Source organism: Acanthochromis polyacanthus, chromosome 2 (genome assembly GCF_021347895.1).
Source record: "Acanthochromis polyacanthus isolate Apoly-LR-REF ecotype Palm Island chromosome 2, KAUST_Apoly_ChrSc, whole genome shotgun sequence".
In the NCBI taxonomy this organism is placed as follows: Eukaryota; Metazoa; Chordata; class Actinopteri; family Pomacentridae; genus Acanthochromis; species Acanthochromis polyacanthus.
The window spans coordinates 12369651-12390075 of NC_067114.1; positions in this window are offsets into that span (position 1 = coordinate 12369651).

The following is a 20425-nucleotide window of genomic DNA, read 5'->3' on the forward strand; positions in this document are numbered from 1 at the left end:
GCTTATCCAACATTAAAAAAATATTTGTCAGGATTTGAACTTTGTGTAAAAAAAAAAAAAAAAAAAAAAAGAGGACAAAGCTTGAGTACAAAACAGACAAGACAGAAAGGGGAGACAGATGAGGTGAAGCTAATTAACATCATATGTCTGAAAAAGAAGACAGAGAGAAAGAGGTGCCTGACCAAATGTCACTGCCTACTAATATTTCCCAGCTTCTCTCCTGCTTCCTCTAAGCTCTATTCTTCCTTCTTTTGTTTCTCTTCCAAGTCAACATGGAACTAATAGGTTGTTTATTTCGGCCCAAAGATAGGTGGTCTGCTGTGGACACCTACACTCAAGAGTGATGGGAGAAAATGCTGTCTGCAAACCTTTCCTTCCAAGTACAGTGTCTGCTATTCATTAGAAGTACAACTGTAATAGACATACATAAAGCATATACACTGGTAGCAAAATACTGCACCTTTTTTTTTAAAATTGATGTTCAGTCTGATTTCAAAGTTGACAAACTATTACTTTTTTAAATGGTTAGACAATGTTACCTATGAAAACTTCCATATACTTTGTCACAAAGTACAAGCATAATTTAAATAATCTTCAGAGTTTTAGAATACATCATGCCACAGAGAGTGCCAGTGCCTTTGTCTTTGTGGATAGAGAGACGGAAAGCTGAACATTTTGGAAATATGCCCAGTCGGTTGCTACGAGTACAGACAGGTTCTTTCGAGGGATGTAATGCATGCTCTTTCATGATTCTTTTGGTGATAAGACATAATCTAAGATTCCATACACTGATAAAGGTCTTTCTGCACACCACAGTGGGAAACACAAGAGGACTGTTTGAAGTGAGGACATACACCAGTCCCCAGTTACTCAGAGCATCAGAGAAAGAGAGAAATATAATCTAGTCCCAACTCCCCTGAACATTCATAAATAAAATATCAAGTAACTGAGACCCTAAGACAATCCTCACCATGGCACAGTGGCAGGAGAAGCTAGCATGGCTGATCACGAGGAGGGCAGCCAGGGGAGACTTTAAATCCCAGCGGTGTTTGATAGTTATATTTAATGAATTGGAAGCAGGAGCAGTTTTGCTGGGTCCCTGTGCCCCAGGTTGGCCCGCAATCGGCCAGACTCAGCCTTCAGAGAAAGGTGCTCTGTCTAATCTGGCTTCATTTTATGCCTCTTTAACCATGACCAATGTATTTAAATGGCTGTTTCTTTGACAGATGCTCAGTTCAAATTATTCCTAACTGGAAATTTGTAGGAGTGATATTAAATATCCTTCAGGCCAGGGTGCCTAAAGAGAACATAGGAACATCAAAAGGCCAAACACTTCAAAAACTAAAACTAATGATCCTAGCCCACCTCCAGGGGCGAGGAGGACTTCAACTTTGTCCAACATCCCCCTGGCCACAAAAAAACATCACTCCTTTAAATGGAGATTTGACCATTTGCCCAACCCTGCTACTGCTCCATTTAAAAGTGATTTAACATGAAATGCATATCTCCCCATCACTGAATCCACAGGGGAGCAGGTGGGGTGAATGTGTACCATCTTATCCAACACATCTACCCCCGTCTTAATAAAATCCACAATATAAGCCTCCAAAATGAGACACACGAAAACGTTCTTCCTTTCATCTAAACTGTAGTCTTCCTGACTCTTCGACTACTGAAATTTTTTTATAAAAACTTGTTTGCTGAGATCACTGTACTCACCACTGAAGGAGCTTCACCACCACCATGAGGCCACTGTGTGCTGAGAAAAGGGAGAGGGAGAAAAGACACAGTAAGAAAACGAGAGAAACAATAAGAGCAAGAAAACAGCTGGCAGCATTCATCTTAAACCCTGATGGGAGCCGACGGCAGCGAATAAGCAATAATAACTTAACCAACCTGTGGCTGTGAGAGGAGTGACTGAACAGACCCACCTGGTCAGACAAGGCAAAGGTATCAGAAGTGGCAGAGGTGGGAAACAGGGAGGGTAAAGTTAACACACCAACACGAGGATAACAAGTAGGGGTGTTTATTTAACCTAATTCGAAGAAACAGAAGCTTGTAATCAGTAATTCTGTGCAGTGACTACCTCACACACAGCACTAAACTTGTACTGGATTTGTCTGAATGCCATTTTGGCAAGGAAACCCTGATAAATTTACAGCACCTTCATTAATTAGATAATTAAATATATGTAATTTCAAATAATTACTGAAAAAGTACAAACAAAATATCAGTCAGTGGTTTATTCTCACCTTTTTCTATGCTCTAAACATAAAAATGCCAGCCTCTACTAAAACATAAAGACTTAATTCTTTAATGCAGAACATGTCGCATAGTAAAAACAGAAAAACTGGAGCATTGCTATGAAGAACAACCGTTGAAAAATAGTGCCATTTTAAAATATTAGCGAAATAAACAGTCGCTGTGTGCTGGGCTGCATGTTATTTTTTCCCAATGAAGTGCTTTCTTTCCCAGTGAAAAATTATGTTTTCTTTCACCAAGCTGTGGGGTTAAAGAAAAAGCAAATGTTGAACGTAATTTCCGTAAAGTTGTGCCTAGCTTTGAAAAGAAAAACCTTTACTCTCCAGCCCAGAATCACCCACCGGTTCATGAGTCACAACGGATACCTGCACAGATTAGTGCAAATAATTTATGACACAACTATTTTAAACACCACTGACATGTTTCCACTGCAACAGCCAAAGAGTCGCTGTCTGACAGTAACATTTCAGGCAGTTATTTCGATTAAACAGAGTACAGTTGTTTCATTGAAAGTTGAAGGCAGAACCACTGTCACACTGACCAACCAGTGTACTAATATTTAGTTAAGGGGTGCCACACAAAGACAGACTTAACACAATGCAATCCATGGGGTAATGCCCAGACAGTTTTTCCTTAAGGCCTGAAGTATAAATACGTGAGAATATGTCTCATTTTCAGACAGTTGTGGCTGAAGTTCATATTTCCAATAAAGATCCCCTTGTATGCCAGTCACTAAAACGGCAAAGTTATATTATGTAATTTGGTCTGATTCACTAGAATTAGACGGAGGATATAAGTCTGTCAGACTTTTCATACCTGCTGTGTATTTTCTGCAACATTCTCCTCCTTTTCCATTATCTATGTCTTACCATTTTCAAAATCCCTTTGGCTACAGGAAACAACAACCACCACCCTCGAGCAGCAACTTACAAAGTGAAGTTTTGACAAAGATTGATACTGTGCAATAAGACCGGCCACCTTGGGTCTTTCAGTCAATGGTTATGAACACCTACAAAGTAGATTGCATGTTTACAACATCTGAAGTCCAACAAGGATGTCTTTGCATGTTCATCCACAGGTTATGGAAAAAGTTTAATTTTTGAATCACTAGAACAAGTTACCCCCAACACTATGTTGCAAGGGCACCATCGCTGCATCCCGGGCTTAGCATTGCCCCAAGATGATTGTGATTAGTTTCATGAAATCAAACAAGCCAGAGCATGTTTTCCCCTATAGCAGAATGAAAATGTGTGAAGTGATTCTCAAACACTAAAACAGTGCTGAGAAGATAGTCTTCCATAACAAAACCTATATAATGCTATAGTTTTACATTTCAGAATATATCTGCCACATATATTTCCTCTACTGTGTCCCCATAAGGGCTGTTGTTGCTGTTCTCTTTTCCTCCCCTGTGCTGTCATTGTGCATCACTGAAAGTTATGCAAGCTCTAGCTGAGGGCACACACAAAGCCACAAGTGAGCATCAAGTTCTTTCTGCCAATCATCTATAATTCAGGTCTTTTCAGCAATTTAAAGCAGAACCAGTTGGCACTCAAAGAGTGAAATATTTCAGTGCTATGCCCAAAAGAATATGAGCTCTCTGGGGCCATGAGTCTAAGAGATTGCAAAGAATTTGGTTTCATCCAACCATTTAAAGTCAATCAATTCAACACCCAATTGTTGCAAACTCTTGACCAATTTAAGGAATCCGACTTGATATGTGTACTATAGCAAACAACAGTAGCCCAGCACAGATATGCACCAAAACTAAAGCCAGTTTCCCCCGAAGGAAATCCATTTAAAAAAATCTTTGCAAAGGTTGGCTGGATGTAAACCTGTAAGTATTAACCCGTAACAGCTGTCCTCTAGCCCTCAAGAACTCCAGGCTCCACCATCAGAAGAATAAGCCCACAGTCCTGTTAGCCACATGCCGCATGTATTTAATTTTCAACATCTGCTGGCTTCATGCTTCTATGCTTTCCATTCCCACTGCACATTCTTCACAAATTCAGTAGCTTCCTTCTTCTGCATTTGTAAATGTTGTTGATTGTGGAAACCATCCATGTTTACTTTGAATCCCAGGCCATTTCTGGGCCAGCTCTAATTACCTGCAGCTGTTCACTTCGCTGCTTTCGTCGGCTTTATGCTTTAAAGTCAGGGTTGCTATTTTCATAGTAAATTACAGATTTCTGATACACTGAGTCAGAAAGTCTGTTACAACAAGCACTCACAAGATGCAACATGCCTTTAATAATATTATTTTGGAACAATTATCAGAGTTGGCACGCATCCACAACTTACAACACAGTTTCGTGAAATAAATGTTTGTCTCATTCGTTTTTGCACGTAGGTGTAGACATTTCGTCGACCTCTCGTTCAGTCAGAAACCAGCATAATGACTGAGTGAGCTGACACACTGTCACTTTCAATATACAGCACGCACAGTACACATGCTTTCAGTGCTTGCCAACATCACTGTCCTCTATAGAAAACACTACCCTGGGGACATCATCTGTACAAAAATGTCTGTATTTTACTTTGATTGTCAGGCTCTTGAATAACATATTTATTTATCCTCTCATGCCTCTAATGTCTGACTGCAAAGAGGGAATTGAGAGAGGTAAAAGGAGGGGGGGAGAAAGAACTCTTAAGGAGCAGTCAGCTGCTCTTTGCCTGAGGACCTTGTCTGCTCTCACCTGCTCTGTTAGGCTGCATTGTAACAACAAATTTTACACTGTCTGGAACACAATTTGGCATTTTGAACTCCGGTTATTCCTCCAGTATAATCTAATTTAAAGACACTGCCAGTGGGTTAGAAATCAGAGCATTACACAGTTTGATAGACAGACAGACATAAAAGTGTTTGCAATTTCACAACATACTGGGCGCATGTGTAAAACTTCAGAGCCTTGACTGAAAGAGGTTTGGCCTAACTGAATTAGCCCAACTACACGCTCTGTGGTGACTATAAGCACAATGTAGGTGCTGAAATTAGATTTGCAATAATTTTAGCTTTGAAGTCCTTCCAAAGATTTTGGAACCGTCGTTAAATGTCAGGTTAGAAAAGGATGAGTGGTCTGGTGTTGCTGTGCGCACGAAACATGTTTTTATTTTCTTTAAAAGCATGACTAAGTATCAGGTTTACCAATCACATTGGAGTTTTGTCATTTTTGAGTAAAGGCAAACCTAAAAACCAAGAGAGGAATGATCAACATGGCAATTTCACACCAAAGGGGAAAAAAATACGGATAAATACGTACAAGGTCAACTTGAGAGATTGTCTTTTGAGAAAACAGCTACTGATTGTAATATCTATTTGCATCTATTTTAGAAGCATTTTACAAGTCTAGCTGAGCATGCACTGTAAACAGGTACACAAGCTAGATCTGGCAAAAAATATGCAATGTATCAAAATATTTGAATAACATTTTGGCACTTCCTTGTGCTAGCAAAGGAGCAGCATGACAAAGACTTCTATGAGGCTTAATGGCCTCACACCTGCGCACAAGTTTCAATTCAACTATGCTTAACTGAGAGAGTGGTCCTACATCCTAGTCGAATACCTGATGGTCAATACAGCAGTTGTTTTTTTATGCTTCAACATGAGAATAGCTGTATTGACATAAAGTAAACTAAACAAAAAATAATGCTGACATGATCACTAATCAGCACCAGGAATACTATTCTGTTAAAATAATTAAAGCAGGACAGACGGAATTTTGTTGAACCGGAGTGGGTTAATCTTTTATTCATTTGGAGTTGTTGTCCTGTTTTGTGGGATAATGTGCAATGTTTACATGCACAGCTCAAAGTGCCACATGACAGCAGCATTTGAAATACACTTTGGTTCCTAAAGAACCCGATTAATCGTTTAACATCTCACTCTTTAAAAGGTACATGCTGTAGTTTCAGCTGCAATGTTTACCCTTATTGTCAAATTGTGCTCAATGTTGTCAATTTTCTGAATGTTTCTTACTTTTACACTAGTAAAATAGTCTTCATTTCAATTTATATTTCATCTGAACAGAAACATAGCGAAAATTGACGCTCATCTGTTAGGGTAAGGTATTGGCCAAAACATGATATGTGGTCTATGTTTCTCCATGTACAGTCTGTTATGATTGAGAAAAATAGAAACAGTCCAAATAAACATTGTAGCAGTCAACACGACCTGATTCACTGGATGTGTGCTGCTAAGACGAGCCTCCCACTGACAAACTCTCCAATTTTTCTGCCTTATATTGTTTGTGTTAGTGTCCCGTGCAATTTTCAGTAAGGATAAAGGACATTAACTTACCGATTATGATCAGGAACTGACCAGAAAGTAACAGCAGTGAGGAACAGCATCATCATGCAGCATTATGTGGAACCAGACTATCCACCAACGTTCAGATAAAGCCACCTATCTTCATCTCACTAAAACATAATAAATTCAGTGTTTTAGCTGCCATCATATCATCCATTAAACTTGTTTTTTTTAAAGTTTATTTACTGGTCATGATTATTGTCTGAACCACACACACTAAAGTATTTTTTATCCCAGCAGATCACAGACATCTGTAACTAAAATCAATGTGACCACTCCTTCAAAAACTACTGCCTCAGTACCCCTCGGTTTGGCTCACATTGTGTGAAAGCTTTCCAAACATTTTAACCAAAAAGAAAAATGTTGAACTATCTGACACAGATTTTTTGGTCACAAGAGATAAATCTCCAGTTTTGTGGAAAGAGAACCCTAAGCGTCATTAAAGCTACCAAAGTTTCAAACTAATCTACTTTCGCAGTAACATCACCATTAAGCGATGTGCTGTAGAAGCAGATGCACCACATTAAGAAGTACTCAAAATAACAACAACTCAGAGTACTTATCCAAAATATAAACCGCTTTAAGGACAGTTATTTACTGTGAAACAACAGCATAAAGGCATTTCACCTCAAACTCCTCATCAGTGGAATCTCTGAGAATTAAAAGCAGTTAAAGTAAAAACACAGAACTACACATGAAACAATATATCATAGCAATAGCCCACAGCACAATGTGGGACCTCTTAAGAGACTATAAATAATCATAAGGCCTCCAAAATGTCAAGGACAGCTGTGCAAAATGTTAAAGGCAATCGTGAAACAAGGCAAGTAGGCCAAAGACATTTTCTATAGTGAATAAAACACACAACTTCACAGAGCAGGATACAGTAAATCCTACTTACCATGAAGCGCAAGACAAAACCTGTCAACATTAAGAGGAAATATCCATCTCATATTTTTCCAAAGGAAACAAACGTGACCCCTGTGATGCCAACACATTACTGATCCAATTAGCTGCATCCAGGATGTTGAACTTCAGCGTTCAGTTGCTCACCTTGAAATCTGTGTACAGATTCAGAAGCCCATCTTTGAGCTTTCACTTTTTTTGTTTAAAATGATCTGCAACAACATTTGCAAACTGGCTTCTGGTTCTCTCTAACTTGCCCTTAACTTGTCATTGATCATCCCACGTAAATGCAAAATATCTCCACGTCTCTTGCTGTGTTTTTTGTTCCACAAGTAGCAGCGGACCTGTTGCAGCATCTGTATTTGCCAAAGCCATTTCATGCGTTATTGGTATTTTCCAGTATCTTCTACAGCATATATGATACTTCAATACATTCTGTGCACCCAAAAACAAGTGAAGTCAAATCACTACTCCTGGTAAAGTGAAATTCTTCGCTTGTACTGCTGATATAAGAATACACATTTAACTATCATGCAGCTATAGCTACACCATCTTGAGCACACTGTGTTAGTTTGCCAAACCAGTTACGTCAAAAAATGACTGATGAAAGCCACGCACACAAGTGAAGAATCCAAGGAGCTATTTCATCGCCCAATCCTTTTGTCAAAAAATCTTATGTACTTATTTACATAAACCTTTGAGGTTGCAAATGCTAATGCTGGTAGTTGCCCGACTTAATATTGTGTGTAATTTAAAGTCACAAAAATAATTTTTAAACAATTTCTGCATTAGTTGATTTTAAACTAAATTCAAGTTTAAATGATTTAATGAAATTGCCTTTAAAACTTAATGTTTCTTCACCTTGAGTTCTGGATTTTGAGTCTCCTCTCCTATCTGGACAATTTCAGACAGTGAAGAACAGAAATTAAAAATGTCTTTGACTGTAAAAGAAAGGCAAATTCCTCATATCCAGCGTTTGGAGATGTTCAATTATTGGTTGCACATAATGTGATTAGAGGTTGTCATTGCTCAAAAAGATTTATGTAAACAGTTTCTTTTTTTTTCCTGCTGAGAACAAACACTATTTGTGAGACTGCTAGCGTTCATCAAAGATGCAGGGTCAAAGCCTTAAAGAAAGCTGTAAAGCTCTTGTTGAATGCTAAAAAAACAATACATTTCATTTAATGTGTCCCATTGCTTTTGTAACGTTTTAACTTTTTTAGACAATGTAGTAATTTCAGCGACAATATGACTAGGAAGCTGCTGTGCACTGTTTAATTTATTCAGGAGGATCAAATAAAACTTGAATCAGGAATTTCATGCTAGTGGAACATTAAACCGTTAAACTGAGCTTAAAGAGGAGCTCCACCTCTGATTCAACCAGAATATGTTTTTCAAACTGGTTATTCCAAATCCTCAGAGCTATGACAACAAAAACACTACTTTTATTCTTCAGCAACATATAGCAGTAGTTAATCCTGAAATGCAGTCGTCAGTTTGTTACCAACGTGGAAGTATTTCACAACCTGTTCGAGCCTTTAACTTGAAGTTCTAAAAATGACTTGGCTTTTTATTGTTGTCTCACTGTTAAAATGAATAAGACCAGAAAAAAATGATAAAGAAATCAAATTTTTTTATCAGGTTATTGTTACAGTAACATAAGCAGCACCTGAGTTATAAGTTTGGTGCAAAAGCATGAAAATAACAATATTCAAAAAATGTCAAATTATTGTTGCCAAGAGAAGCTAGAAGTGATACGGGGAAGTAATAAATTACTTACTCCAGCTGCCTGAATTCTGTTCTTATAAAGCCAGTAGTTTTCAGGCCAAATTTCCAATTTAGGAAGCCAGAAAATCTCACAAAAGTACACTCGAACACACTGACCTTCAACCACTGCGAGGAAAAAACGTAATAATGCAGCAAGAATTCCAAAAGCTGCTATTAAAGTCTTTCATATGTTCAGAAACAGAATCACATTAACTAAAAACCTGCCACAAGTTGTAGAGATGCCTCATATGTGTTTAAACATAAAATGTGTCTTCACTAAAATTATCAATGAATTATGGAAAAAAAAATCCATAAATGACAACAATCTCTTTTTGTGTGTTTGTCATTGTCAGTAATTTATGTTTTTTTAGCACCTAATAGACTTAATCTGCTTTATGTACTAGGTGCAAAGTTGCCTGAGGTACATCATAAAACTGTGTAATAAACTCGAGCCACGTGTTTAAGGATTAAGGCTTTCCCTTATTAAGCTGCACACAAATTGTCAAAAAAGTTAAGAAGCTGAAAGAGCAACATGTCAATGTATTTGTAATTCGCAGACCTTTAGGCTTAACCAAAGCTGCAAAAGCAAAAACTAAATGCGATCAGATCTCTTTTCTCTGGCAGAGCAGCAACAATACGTACATTTAATGTCTGTGTACACTGTGCATGAAGGCGAGTGTGAGAAATAAAATGAAAGTAATTGTGTCTCCATTTACCGTCCGTCAATATCTTGCAGACATTGTATCCCTTTCTTCTTTTCATAATTTTACATGGTAAATTTCCTGAGACCCTAATGAGAAAGAATGAAAGAAAAGCGAAGCATGAAATGGCTACCGGGTTTCATCTCCTACCCATTCTCCTCAGTCTATGCTGGTGGAGGGATTTTTTCTTTATTAATTTTATTTAATTATCCCACAAAGCACTTTTTTTTTTTTTTTTTACACTGGCCCGTCTCTGCCTGTGTCCTACTCCCTCTGTGTGAGTTTGTAATTTAATAAAGCTTCATTTAAAAGAGAAGTTGATTAAAAAATTAAGCTCCAGTGATCACCACAGCCTCAGCCCTCCCCGTTTTATGAAAAGATCCGATATTTCATATTATGAACATGTCGGGCAGAAATTATCACCGCAGGACAAGTTAATGCTTTCCATACAATCCTGTGACAATGACGGCAAACCCCACGACAAAGAATGTCCCACTAAAATGTAGAAAGTGACAGGAGTTGAAACGATTTCACTGCTTTACTGTAGGTCAGGTGGGTTTTTTTTTTTTTGCTCTTTTCCCTTCGTCCCTGCTGCCTGCCCATCATCCAAGTGTTAATTTTTTCATTCATAATTCATATTTCATACTTCTGACAGCAGTCGACTGCCAAAACTTGTCTTACACAGCTGTAAAGGAGATTTCTTATATTTCTACCTCTATAGAGTGAATGATGACACTGTACTGCAATACTGGATTGAGAAGGAGGGGGGAAATCCAGCCAACTGCCCTCTGCTTGGTTTCACTGTAGAAAATTGCACCAACAGCCTAATTACTTATACTCATACGGACTCTTTGAAATACAATCTCCTTAAGTTATCCCATCTGTGTGGCAAAGTGTACACTTGCACACAAACCCACTGATATAGAAAATGTGCAAGCTGTCAATTCCTATTGCAAAAAAAAAGAAAAAAATAATAATGATAAATGCAATATCTACACTGCAGCTAAAAGCTAAACACTTTCTCACTGCCGGAGAAACATAATCCACACAATTAATGCTTGAAAATTATAGCCTGGATCTAGTGGCAGTTTTGAACCATAAGTTATTGATTTGGAAATGAAAACCTGTACTCTTCAAGGTTAAATCCAGTCCACCCTCATTACTGCTCTGTCCTTGAGAGGCCCGCACCAGGGCTGCTGCAAGGAGTAGAGAGGACTGCTTTAATGAAGGTGAATTTAATGGGATTTAATGTAGCTGGGGGCAATGGAGCAGCAGAGATATGGTTTTAACAAAGAGCAAGGGACCAAGGGTACAGCCAGGAGAGCAGCCATTTTCCTTTCTTTTTATTTATTTCACATTTGGCTGAGCAGAGTAAAAGCACCACATTTTTGTCTGACTCAGCCCCAAGAGTCAGTGGTTACATTTTTGTAGTCAGGACAATGCAGGCCTCTGGCTTTCCATCGCAACGTTCACACAGATATTGTATAACACGATATCATTTTAACAGATTGACAGAACCTGACAAGACACTGGAATGAATGTTAATGCTTTTTTTATATCTGACTGAATAAAACAAAGAAATATTTTGTCCTGATGGTACATCGCATGTTTAACCATCAGTACTGCTTTTATAACGCAAAGTGATTTAACATAATGTGTTGCAGTGTCTGATATTTCACATTCAGAGAGATTTAAATATTCGTCCATTCCCACACACAACTTCGGGTCAATTCTCTTTTAATAAAATAAGCAATGGCATGACATGTCTCTCCAGATCAGCATTGAGCTCAGTTCTTTAGAACAAGTAACGCTCCTAGTTTTAGTTGCAGTTGTTGTATTTTCATAACCGAGCTCTTTTATTAATTGTGTGTAGCTCTCACAAATGCTGAATCTCATTTGCCTCGTGCAGTTTGGCCCTTCAGCTGCGAGGTCATGATCACATGGCGGTGCTTTCAGCTTTTGTAAGCTTGATGTGAACAATGTGTGCTTTCTGCAAATAACATTAAATGGCCCGCTCCTACAGCAATACCCCATAAATATGCCAAAATCTTGAAAAGCAAAAAAGAAAAAAAATTACTTTCATACCTGGTTTTGAAACCCTTGCACGGTCGTTCTTCTTCCTTTTTTCTCTCCATTCCATCTATGAAAATCTGCTGGAGAGCTGACAGGGTGCTAATTCACAAACAGAAAGAAAGGGGGGGAAAGCAAAGATGTGATTGCAAATGCCAGTGCTATAATATAATTCATACAGTGTGTTGTTATCAGTAACAATTCTTAATAATCATAGTGGGCCAACGGCCAAACTCATTACTGATCATTGCTTTCCCTTCCTCTAGCACTAGATGCAGTATAAAAATGAACTGTTTTTCCATCCTTCACTTCTCCCACAGTCCCTCATCAAGACCCAAGCAAAGAAAAATGGTTTCATCGTCTGTTTTAGTTGAATAACACTCTGCGCTGCATTTTAAATGCTGAATCACACTGCTGATACACCACTCCAGGTGGTGGGATTAAAAAAAGAAACTTCTCTGAAAGATCAAATAAGGAGCATATATTTAAAGACATATACCTAAGGCACATGCTCCACCTAATTAAAGCGTGCGTTTCTAAAACACTAACCCTCTGCCAGGTCCACCATGTGTGGATATGATATTTGAGCAAAGGGCACGAGGAAATGAGGAAGGAGCAGAGGCTATCCAGTCGGCCGCTTTCTTTTTTTCTGTCCTGAGACATTTGAGAACATCTGAGGAAGAAGCTTTGCAAGGCTTGAATGACAGGGTTCTAACCTTGAATCAGGGGTCGTGAGCGATTCACAGTGTATAGAGACAAGCTAAAGAATATTAAACCTGATAGCAGGACCATTGTTATTAGTGTTTGTCTCCCATATGAAAGTTATTCACCAACCAGATGATGAAATCAAAGTGCTGCTCAGCCCGTGTGATCATAATGGTCCTTTATATAAAGTGTCATTTTGTGTATATTTGGCTTCAAACTAATGGCCACAAAAGAAGACTGTGCCATCTCCTATTAGAATAAAGTTAATACACAATCATTCATGAAGCCAAGGTTTTATTGGCTGGTGCTGATAATGGGATTGAAAAGGATAGAATGTTTTCTGAGAAATCGCCCAGCTCCCTTGAAGAGCTCCCCTGCTGACCAGCCAAGAAAGCCCTTCCAGATTTTTTTCTTTTCCAGAAGAATGCCATCTTTATTTGTGAGTGGACTTGAGGAGCGTTGTCAATGCCAGTTCATTTTCCAAAATCACTAAAAAGCTGCGATAGCTATAAAACACGCCACACTGTTCACACATCTGCATTTTCCATTTAATCTTTGACATTCATTGGAGCTGTCTGTAATCCCTCAAATGTGACTAATGGGAAACATTAAGTACAGGTTTGGGAACAAGTGGTTTTAATTAAAATGCTGGTTCACAGAGGACCTTGGAAAAAGCAAGTTTTTTAATCATTCTTCACAGTACCCTCTATGTTTTTCTTTTACTTGCACTTGTGGACACACTCAGACCTTTAGAAAAATCTGCAGGCATGAAAAACAAATGTATCCATAAGCATTTACAGTTTAATAATCAAATGACATCCTCTCCACTGACACTTAAGAAACGGCAAATGCGATAAGGTACAGCTTCCAACTGTTCTTAACCCTGACCTGACACACAAATCCTTAACACTTTTTAGGCTGTTGGGTTTCATTTTAACAAAACAAGAAAAGTCCTTAAAACAGATGGGTGCCATCTTTAGAAGGCCACACAGAGACTTTTTTTAAATTAATTCTGACAAAGGAAGAGGCAGAGAGGGTTCTCCACTTAAGCTACTCTTGAAGCTCCGGTAACAGTAGTCGGTTCAACCCACATCTTAACTTACTTAATCAACAGCACTTGGAGGCATTCAAAACCTCAAGGTCACAGTGACACCATGACCTCTAGAAGATATCACACAAGGGCCTAATCACCATGACAGCACAGACTTAAGGAGCCTGTAGACCGAAGCACTGGCCTTTGATGTCAACAACTTGTTTCACTGCTGTCAGAGTGCAAGAAGAGAAACAGAACCTAGAAATATTCAGTGGCAGATTTGCTTTCTTTAAAATAAACTGCAAATTTGGATCTATCGGATCGGGATTTTGACACTTCAGAAAATATGCTGATTTGAGGATAGAAGTATGCAGAATGAAGCTACAGTAAAGTATTTGTTAAACAAGAGGTTATGCGTTTGTGTTTCAGATGAACTAATAACTGGTGAGCAACGCCTGAATGCGTCAGCGGTTGTCCTCATAAATGCATTCTTTGCCAATTTTTCACTGAATTTGTCGTAACCTACATATCCGAGTCGGTTTTAAGTCTCATTCCTTTAAATCTGACATGAAATTGATTTCTCTGTGTCTGTTCTCATCATGCCTTCCTGACCTGTTCTTTAGAGCCTGAGCAAAGCTGTATCACCTTCAACCAATATAAAGAAAAAAGGGTTAGAAGAAAGGAAAAAAAAAAAATCGACCAAATCACGAATCAATGCAGTAAAACACAAGTTCACACATCAGCCTTGGCATATTGTAAATCTTACAGCCATCTTTAAAATAAATCAAAAGCCAGATCAATATGCAAGTGATTTCACAAAAATAAACAGCCATTTTATTGCTACAAATCTATAAACAAATTAGTCATTATAATGTAAACTAATGAAGTAATGAAGTTTGAGAAAGGCATTCTTCATCATGTTGCACAATTAAAATAGTTCATTATCAAACTGTAAAGACCAAAAAAAAAGTGTGAGGTACGGCCGAACAATTAATCAATGTTCACGTCTACATCACTATTCAAAACAGTGCAATTAGCAAATTGCAAAGACTGCAACCTAGGATATAAGTTGTGCTGCATGTCTGACCCTTTTGTGTCAATGCTTTTACAAAGTTCTGCCATTATTCTTGTGTGACAGTCATACTTTCGTTGGCATCTAACGTCATAATGCTCCATCACATGTTTAAAGCCTTAAACGCAGTGAATACAGAATTATAGATGGCTTTATGAACATTATATCGCAAATCAAATCACAAACTGTGAGACATCTTCACTAATTACAGTCAAGACAAACACTCACTGACATCAGAAAAGTACAAGTAAAGTCAGTTGTATTTGTACAATACAGGCCGAAGTCTAAATAGTTTCAAATAGATTTACACATCATAATCCCAGCATCCACTCAATGTCCACTTATGTGGATACACCAACTCCATGTTTAGGCTCATGGTTTTGAAATGAAAAGGTCGGTGTAATGCTTGAATGTTCAAATAGTATTGGCAATAGAGTGCATGTTTTATATCTAATCTAGACTGAACACCAGCTCAACTTCAGCTTCCTTTCTTAGGAGAAACAACAAACTACATGCTGAATGGATTTTAAGTGTAAACAACAGTAAACGAGTTAAAGGTGCTGCTTTGCATGAGTGTCTCCTCCAGAGATTACTCCTTATGTATTTGACACGTGTTACTCAAACCACAAACCAAATCAAATATACATGTGTTGACAACTTCATGAGGCAAGAAGCAACCACCAGTACATTCTGCTGATGATCCCTAGCTAACAAAGTCACTAGGAAATCAAAAAAAAAAAAAAAAGGCTTTCCTTAGCAGAATGCCGTGACTTCCCTAATTAATTCCAATCAGCTCTAATTAAATCAATTCTAATTAACTACAGAACCTGAAAGGCCTTAATTAGCGATTTACATGAGTGAATCATAATTATTAAAATGTGGCTAAATTCCAGTGAAACTTTTTTTTTAAATAGATGTTTAGGTATTGACACAGCATTTCTATTGTTACATTTATGAACTGATTAGTGTACATCAAAATATAACATGCTCTACACTGAACATAATAATAGCTATCCTGGTCTTTGGTTCCTGGACTGTCCTCCAGTTTAATATGGAACTGAAGATCCTATTTATTGTCTGCATGTCTCAGAACGGTCTGGACCCAAAATCTATCAGAGAGGTCTTTCACATCTGCAAGAACTAATCAGTGAAGCCCACAGTTTAGAACAGACGTATTAAAATGGCGTTTAGTCATAGTGCTGCTGGAACAAGCTCCTCTTGGAACTTAAATTTCCCCAAATTAGACCATTTTTATGAATACATTAAAGACAATTCATTGTTTCAACTGCTTTAAATTATTCTGTTTCACTGTATAAAGTACGTTTTGATTTTTATTATCCATTTTTTATTTCTGCCCTTTTAATCAATCTGTTTTAGCTTTGTGTATAAATAAATTTGTTTACTTCCTAGAAATCATCTGTCTCATTATCCAAAAAAAGAGTCTGCAGCCACCTGATGAATGTCTGTGTTAATTTCTGTTTAACCGACTCAAAGTTTACTAGTTTTTAACTTCTGACAACCAAACATCCTGATGCACCTGAACACATCATCAGTGACACCTACTTGACGTTTCTCAGGTGTTTTACTCAGTTTCTATAAACTTTTTCACTGTTTTTAATGGTTACTACAGGTTTGGGGATCTGCAGCTCAGGTTTAAGGCCTTCAGCCTCATAAAACATAAACCAGGAGGGTTAAACTTCGGATTTTCTGCTCTGATTAACTGCGATTCCAAATGATGGAGCTAGCATTTGACATCATGTGTTTCCTGGATCAGTATTCAAGCTAAACTTTATAAATTCGCGCAGGTTGTTTGACAAAACTTACCGTTACTTTGCAGGCTTGCTTCTGTTTTGTTTTCCTGCTGGAAAAAAACAAACAAACCAAAAGTCGTGTTCCAGCCACTGCATGAAAACGTTTATGCAAACCTCCATTTCAAAAGTGCGTCTCAAGCTGCCAGCCGGATGTGACGTTTCCCGAAACGCAAAACAAGACCTAATAGGAACCTTTAAGATATAATTCAGGTACCCAGAAATAATGATATAAAATAACACAGTTTTGGTGTCATTCTGGCTAAACACAGTATGTAAACGTGTAAAAAAAATCTACCAAAAATTAAAAATAAAAATTGTGTCCAAGTTTAACCTTAAAATTACAAACTTTCAATCAGAAACCGCAAAATGTTAAAACAAATGATTAAACTCTAACTAAGACCAAAAAGCTCAGAACGAGAATCAGTAAGCTGAAGTAGGATGCAAAGTAAATAGTTTAATCTTATCAGTTCAGCAACATCTTTTAATTGTTGATAATAAAACAAATTATAAAGACTTATATATAACTATTTTTCACAGTTTCTCAAAAATTCAAGCAGTGTTGGCTAAGTCTTTGCTGAATGTGTTAAATTTTGCATGTGTTATGTGTCTGCTGCTTCAAATGGACACCGTGTACCAATGGTCCCATGTGTCCTAGTGGAACTTATTGTAAGTTGCAGGACACATAACAAGTGTGTTTCCAAAGAAAAAAAAGAAGAATCAATAAATATTACATTTTGAGTAACATTAATCACACTGGTACCTGCATAAACAAAACCAGATATGTGAGATTTGTGAAAGATAATCGAGATTTATGATGATATTTTTGTGTCTGCGTGTGTTGTCGTGTTCCTTCTCACAAATATACCCTTTAACAGAACTTCACTCGCAAACTAGAAGTATGTGTTTTAATAATAAAAATAAATAAGTAGGCATAACTTTTGAAGAGGCTATTACAAATGTGCCTCTTTATTATGTTTTGTTGCTTGGTCTTTGGTGGATTTGGATTTTAGAGTCTTTTTCAAAGTCATTTAAATCTGAATGCCGTGTTTTCTTTACATGTTGTTTCAGTAAAGTCACTTCCATGAAGCTCTTTTCTCTGTTTCCATCATCTGGTTCTGTGGCTCTGAGCCTTTTTAAGTTTGATCCTCCACTTTCCTCTGTGACAATACAGCAAAGACAAAACACTCATCAGTCTGCGGTCTGTATGTGTCCATCTGGAAAAGAAATCGGAACAAGCAGGTTGTAGGGGCAGCTGGAGGCTCTTTCTCTCCCTCTCTCTCTCTTGAAATGCCTCCCAGACCTGGTGGTGTCTGTGACAGCCTCTCTCCTGGTGAGCTAGCCTCCATGATGAATGGCCACCTTTCCACTCTTTATCGCCCCACTAAATCATGGGCTTACCATGCTTTTATGACCAATTTTTGCTGCTTTGTTTTACTTTCCCCCCATTTTTGAATGAAACACCAAAGGCTGGGGTTCCTTTTCTTTCTCTTTTTTGTACTGTACATCGGATTAATCTTTGAGGCTTTATTATTGCATTGGTATTCAGGTGGGGGTTCAAGCTCTAGCTATGTTAATCAAATTCACTAAGACCAATGTGTCAGACTTTGTTTGGACTGGAGAAATGCTCCACAGAAGGTTTTTATCTAAATCTTAGTTCATACATTTGTGTTTTTTCCAACGTGTGTCAGTTCTGCAGCACTCCTGCGTTTTATTTCTGCTGTAATTCTGGAAAAGTATAAATTATTCATGTGAATGACGATCAAACTTGGAGCTGGTCAGAGCGCAGAGATTGACAGACGTTCGGAGTGTTGGGCAGAGAAGAGGGTCTGAGAAGAGACCGAATTCTTTTCATATGAGGTGTGATGAATTACTCGGCAATGGAGTTTGCTGTGTGTTTCTAGTCTTTATGTGCATGTTTCTGTCTTGAAAAAACTGCACTCTGTGATGAATCCCCAAGACAGCCAATGATCTAGCTTTGCTGTTTACACACATTGGAGGCCTAAATATTTTATTTTTACAAAATATGAAACAAAATGAAAATGTAATGTTATTTTAGCTTGTAGCTGTGCCAGGGTAATACTAATATTTTTAGGTTCACTCTCAAGGATAACTGGTAAAATATTCTCACCAATTCTTTTTATGTATTTCTATTGATTTTTGAGTGTTGAAGCTGTTGTAGAGCTTTCTGTAAAGCTGGCAACACTTCATTAGCTGTACTACATGCTCCGTTTCAACTGACTTGTTGTGTACAGAACAGTAGGTGTTGGAATTGCAGTGGATACAAATCTTCATCATAGCTATTTTTGTTGTTGTTTTAATCATGGAAAACAAAAAAGCCTGTTTCTCATGTGTGCATGAGGAGTTTTATAGACAAATTTAATGGTGTATCTTGAGTCAAAGAAATAAAAAAGATGGGTCCTGGAGAGTTAAACACAGGACATGCTGGGATGGAAATTTAACCACTTTTCATTTAAGACAAAGAAGCACAACGTTACAGCTCTATTTTTTATTGCATTTAATTAATTCAATAATGAATCTGCTCATATTGCCTCTGTAATGCTGATATGTGTTCATAATAAGTAGCTAACAGTGCTGACATTTTTTGATAATGTAATATAATAATAAGACAAACAGCTATTTAGGAACACATAAATATAAAGTATATTATACATCTATACATATACAAAACATTGTCTGATGTTTTATAACTACTTTTTCAGTAAACTCTGATTCCTGCACAGATTTAAACTGAGCCAGGTTTGTTCAAATGTAGTGTACTCTGTCTCCCCCTAGTGAACAAAGAAAACCCCTTTCTTGTCAGCTCTCAGTGATTTTCATGCATTTGACTGACTTCCTACAAAGAACTGACATGTTCATGTAAAGAAAAGACTAAATTGATCAATATATTTATTATAAGTCAAACAAAAATGTTTCAATCGAGAAATGTAATTTACAAGAGCTAAAAATATTTCAACTTATGCTGCAACACATTACAAAGTTCATGATAAAACAAACATGTTTATTTTATTTTTTTTGCTTTCAGCTGCACAACCTCGAATCTCATAGTCCAGAAGAAATTACTTTGCAGTCCTCTTACAACTTGGATGTTTTTACGATCTATCAATCACCTAAACAAAGCTGGAGTGCGTGAGCCACTGCCAGGGGAGGTCTGACCTGCGGCCTAGCATGACATTGAAGGAAGGAGTGCTACTCACCCAGGAAATCCCATTACACCAAAGTATGATGGATATCAGTACTGTGGAAGCTCATATGTGGTCTGACATATGATTTGTTATAATTTGTTAAAAAGGGGTGGGGGGGAAGTGACAATGTTCACCTTTATCCCCGTCTTTCGCTTTTTTTACGACTCTGACTTATATGCCTTAAATCTATGAATACGGCGTTCATCCGCGTTTTATTAGTATTTGAGAGGATGTACAGAGTAGCTAACAAGATAGCAAATTGGCCATTTCAGGTAAATCAAATGCTTAAAATTGGGTTCTACAGTGCACAAGTCAAACAGAAAGGAATACTTGCATCTTGTATGTGAAAATTTACTTTCCCATTGCTGCAAAGAGAGTGAATACAATTTACTTCAAGATTTCTATGTATAATTAATCATTTCACAGAGGTGTATTTTCTTATTACAAGGAATTCCACATTTAGAATAAACATTTATTTATTTATTTGGATGAGACAGTGCATGTTAATGAACATGTCATCTCATAGGTCTACATCCATTGTCCTAAACATGAGAAAATATATTTATATACTTAAAAAAAAACACAATGT